Genomic DNA, 5,690 nt, shown 5'->3' with positions numbered 1-5,690 from the left:
CTGATGATAAATCCAGGCTCCATGCTACGACAACATGAGAGGTTCCATCGAGCATGCTACCAATGATGCTAAATGGTTCACAGTTTTGTTTCTTCTCATGAATATGAGGAATGCTTAACGGGAGAGATGGCCACATAACATAATGCTACTAATACGGAGGCAGGCTACTATAAACCCAATGTTATACAGCTACAGACCCATAGATATGAATTCACTAAATGGTGCATTTATGAATCCAGTTTGTTGCAAGTACTGTACATTATGAGACACTTTATCACGCACTAGCAAATATGACTATTAGAGGAAAAGTGAAATGAGAGTACTTCCACACAACTTAAAAATGTGTGAAAGTGACATACGGGATTACTTTATCTGGGGATGCTCACAAAAAGTAGATTTTCACAATTCTCTCCACGCACCAGACCATGTCCTCCACATCGCACTCTCAAAGAAAATATGGGAGACGCATCGTGGCCCGTAATGTGTTCCCTTCCCATCCACCCAGTCTGCCAGGCCCATTACATAGCCCCAACGGACATCTGTTGATACAGCAATGGAATCCCCATCCCGCTGACTGATCGTGACTTTTCTGGGTCGTATAAGTTGAGGGTCACGCTTCCGCATTTAGAACGAGGGTAGCATGACGACGGTCCATAGTGGGGTGTCAGGGCAGTTATCTTTGCCTGAAAGGACAGTATCCATTCCCGCAAGCCTCCCACTTCATTTGGAGTAGAGCTTCAAAAACCTGGGGTAGTGGTTTAAACTAAACTTGCAACAGCCAGCTCTGCTGCTATCAATGTAACGTACTGTTTCAGTGAGAATGTGGTTGCACTGAGCTGTTTTTTTTGGTTGGAATGGTTCATGCAAGAGGGGGAAGGTTAGGATGATTCAAAGAGCCCTGACTGACAGGGGCCCTCAATTAAAAAAATTGTGGTGGTGGGGCCCAAAATCCCTGTTGGCACCACTGTAAGCAATGCCTTCAGTTCTATTCTGTTAGGCAGCATGACTGTGACCCAGAGGCAGGCCAGTTCTGTCATTCTCATGTCCTCCGCAGTGGAGGAAAGAGCACACATACACTGTATTCCTCAGTCCCACATTTTGCATAACTGCAATCTGGACAGAAGTTAATTTAATTATTTTCTCGCTCACCCCTGGTAAGACTGTGCTATGTTTATCAAACAGTGGGACATATTTTGAGTCGACTTTAACATTGTAAGCATTCGTGGTGAGTAAGAGCACAGCCCCCGAGAATATGATATTTCTGTAATCCTTTTTGTTCCGTTAATAAACTGAAAATTAAGCCGAGTGCTTTCCTTGCATATGGATTCTAAAAAATAGATAATAATACATCCTGCCATAATCCACTTAGTGGCAGGATGCAGAGAAATGTATTCAGAATGAGCAGAACACTGATATGAACAGTACTCGTGAATGCAGTCATTTCCTTTAGAAACTCCAAGTCATTTGATTTAATTGCAATCGCAATATGTGAGACTGGACTAGACCCAGCCAGGCTTTCACTTGTAAACCTTCAACATGTCCATCTATCTCCTACAAGGTAAAAAGCTAAAAATGTTTGACTTTGGCACTAGGGGTGTATAGCCAACAGTTTTGTGCATCTGTATTGGATTTGGGGGTTTGAGTGCTGATGAGCCAGGTAAAGGTCCAGGTAAATCCAACACACAATGAACAGTACTCAGAATGCATGAACAGTTCCTCCCTTTCCAAAATAAAAAAGAAAGTAATTAGCCTAGCCTCTTAGCGAATGCACTCTCAATGTGCTGGCTAATAATATGTCATAGCATACTAACCATTATCTAAACTCAATCCATGGCCATTTGTCAAGTCTTGACAGGCCAGTGCCCTCAGTCCTGCGGACACTGACATGTCCAAAAGAGACCTACAGACAGTTCAGAGAAAAAGATCAGCTGGGATCTTTCACTGCAATAATGTTTATAGATTATTTCATAATATTTTCTCAAACATGTTTTTTATTGTGGGAAGAAGTAAACTGAATGCTATCATTACTGTCTCTTGGAAGCATTTTTCTAAATAAATAAATAAATAAATACACAAAAACTCCAGAAAGGTTGACACATCACCTCTCTCGTAGTACCTATTCATACCCAAGGACGGCGAAGCTAATCATGTCAGTGATAATTTGAAAATGTGGCTCCTCGACAGGATTTTGACAGACGTCGGAGCGCTTGATGAATGCCTCCTGTGCGGAGTGTGGCTTTCTCTGCTTCACACTGATCGATGGAGTCCTCACCAGTACAGTAGAGCTGGCCGAGGCCACAAGGTCGTCCCTCGTCTCTGAATCTAAACTCCGCTCTGCTTACGGAGGTGAAGTGTGTGTGCTGTGCCCTTGGAAGCTGCTGACAGGCTGGAGGGGCGGACGTGCTGGGGGGCCTGTGCACTTGATCCAGGGCCCACTGAGAGCCTGACAAAGCCCGGCAGGGTTCTGTACTTCCGTAGAGACCGGGACACCGTGCTTGAAGGAAAGGGCAGAGGGCATCTAGACCTCTGAACTCTGACCCCCTGCGGAATTTCTGAACAGGTGCCATTACAGTTCACGGATCTTATTAGATTTCCACCTGCTGTATCAGTCCGTGAAGATTCTCACAATATGGTCTTATCAATTTTGAATTGATACCAACAAAATATATCAAATCCAATCAAACTCACCGTTCATTTTCTAGTCCGAAATAATACATGTGAAAAGGTTGTATTTTTCTATGTACTGTAGGGTTGCAGCCCATATTGTAACTGGTGATAGAAATGTGCTTGTAAGGAATAAACAACAGGGGCTTGCAGCGTGAATACTGACTGTACCTCTTAATTCCATCCGTGCAGTCAGCATGTGGGGGCTCTCCTGAGCTTTATGTTAATAATCTGGGTGTGCTGACTCTACAGATTATTGTTGGTCCGCCCCGGTTATGAGAATGCCTGTTTCATTCTGCAGCCAAGCTTACCTGAGTAGCGCAGTGTAAAATATTTATTAATAGAATATGGGCTATCCATCACTGTGATAGTCCCCTGCTCAGTGAAAAGACCCATGAATATGAGATAAAGCTTCTCTTGGTGGGGCAGATAAGAGATCTATCTCAGCAGCCGTGTTTCCATTAGAGTCATTCTGTGAAACTTTAGAAAGTAGATTCATTATTTTGTGCTGGTTGCAAAGTAGAAAGAAGCGCCACACAGAATAGAAATTGAACATGGCAATTTAAGCTGTTGAAGGGACAGTGTACATAAAGATTCAGAGAAATGGACTTTAAAGTACAACACACATCTTCACTTTGAATGTATGCGTTTCATATTTGTCCCAGCAATTATAGCAGCCGAGTCAAAGTTAAAAACCGGGTTTCCCTTGGAGGTAAAAGCAAATAGTAGAGAAATAATGACATTATCTTTCCAGCAATTGCAGCCTGCCTTGCTAAATTGCATATGGTAGTTCATTTGTATCCATTTACCTCGAAGCAATATCACCCATGGAGAATAGAAACAATGAATTTGCAGCTGGAAGCAGTGCTGGTTGGCCAGTAGGGGGCAGTTTCCTTCTGCTCTAAGCAGAGGAGCAATGCTGCTGTGAAATCACATGGACACGGTGAAGCTGAAAAAGCCAGATAAGATGTCACACTGATGTTCTTACTCACTGGGATCATTAAAGATACATAGAACAAAAGAGCAGGGAGTCCCCTGGTGTCTTTGCTGAATTTCCAAAAAGACTTCCTCAAACTGATAATTCTTCAGCATATATGACATCATTATTCCCTCTCTCTCTCCACCTCGATTAATGTGCAGTGGCCCTTTGGATTTAAAATGGCTGAGGTGTATCTCAAAGGTATATAGTAGGGATGTGACGCCCCCTTTTCAGCTTTCAAATCACTGTTGTTTTCAAACAAAGCACTGCTCCAAGGCTTGCCTCAAATCACATGAACCAAAACTTTATTACGTCACAGTAACGGCCGTCATTTTGGGTGGTGTGTGAATGGCACTCTTGTAATATGGCTCATATAGAAATAGGTGAGGCAGCAGTAGAGTATTGACAGGAATATTTATTGACCAGGAGATGTCGCTAGAGAGACAGGTGTCAAATGCTTCACGACACCAGAATCGGCTGAACAGTCTCATTGCTTCGAAAAGCTTTGTTCTGCTCATCACTAGTGTGTACGACATACAGTCGGCTTCAGATTTATTGGCACCCTTGATAAATATGCACAAAAAATACACATGCACTAGTACAGTTATAGAAATAAGCTTTATTTTCCAACATAAAGCAGTGTTCTTTTTTTAACGATTCAATGGATTCAAGCAAAGTCAGTTTTCAAATAAAAAAATTTCCCACAAAAATAGGTTCCACAATTATTAGTACCCCTGGTATAATATTTTGTGCAAACACCCCTGGCAAAGCTGACAGCCAAGGTTAGAGAACACATTTGGAGGGATTTTTGACCATTCCTCCATGCAGAAAATTGATATCCTTGGGACGATGTATTAGTTGTATAGTTTGTTAGGTTTGCATAAAATAACACAGCATTTTCTTTTCAGGATAAAAAGTGTTGTATACTAGTAAGAAAAGTACAGTATTTTACATGTCACAAGACCCAAAATATCATTTTGTTTCCATGTGTCCTTTTTGGAAAACTGCCTAGACATAACTTAGGAAAAACTATGCAGATTTCTCATTTCTGAGGATATTGTAATCAAATTTGGAAGGGTATTTATCCAGAGTTTTGGCTGTGGTGTCATTGAAAAAACTTTTCAGTGAGATAAAAATCTTCCATTTCCACTGTTTGTGCTTCTGTAACTTTGTTTTAGTATTTCTTTAGAGTGATTCTCTAACTCCTGTAGTCACAAGGGTTCAAGAACCGTAACCATTTCAATTTTGGTTGTGTCATTTTCAAGCTTGTGTGAAGCAAAAGGGTGATACTTAAGGGGTTATGACCAAGTCTCAGCCTCCAAGCAGAGGCAACCAGATTTTATGCCAAGATTTCCTGGTACTTGTGCCATTGGTGCCCCTAGACCACTGACAGCAAAACATCTCCAAAACGGCCCCTTAAACTTTTTATTTTGGATGTGCTATAAGTTAAGGTGGCAATAAATGGAATGCCATTACGCACGTCACGCAGGAGGAAGTGAATTGATGACTCAGCATCAAATCACTTTGATTCTCCCTGCTGCAGAAGGTCAGGCAGCTGTGTGACACACAACACCAGTTGGAGCTAATCTACACCAAGATGCCTATGAGGCTAACATTCTACTGAACAGGATGTACAGCTGAGCAGAGACCATATTATGTGGTGATAACAGAGAGGTTTGCACTAGGAAGGTGTTTTAGGGTGCAAGGAGAATGAGAAACTCTGCATTTGTCTTCCAAACAACCTTCTGACAATGCTTTGATGCTGCAATACCCTCATTTACCAAGCATTTCCCTGATGGTGGCATTAGCGTCAAGCTAATGTGATGTACACCATAAAGAACACATAATTCTGGAATAAGCTGGAGGATCACTGTCTTTCTAGCATTTTCTATGTGTACCATGTTTTCTGGAATATACAGTACATGCAGAGCACTGTTTCCTCAATAATGTGAGGAGCAAAATAAGTTGAAAAAAACACACAGCTTGGATTGATACAACCTACATGCTTTCATTGCAGTTATGGGTTAGGTGATTTGTGATTTATCCT

Source organism: Conger conger, chromosome 9 (genome assembly GCF_963514075.1).
Source record: "Conger conger chromosome 9, fConCon1.1, whole genome shotgun sequence".
Lineage (NCBI taxonomy): Eukaryota > Metazoa > Chordata > Actinopteri > Anguilliformes > Congridae > Conger > Conger conger.
This window is presented reverse-complemented; position numbering follows the sequence as displayed.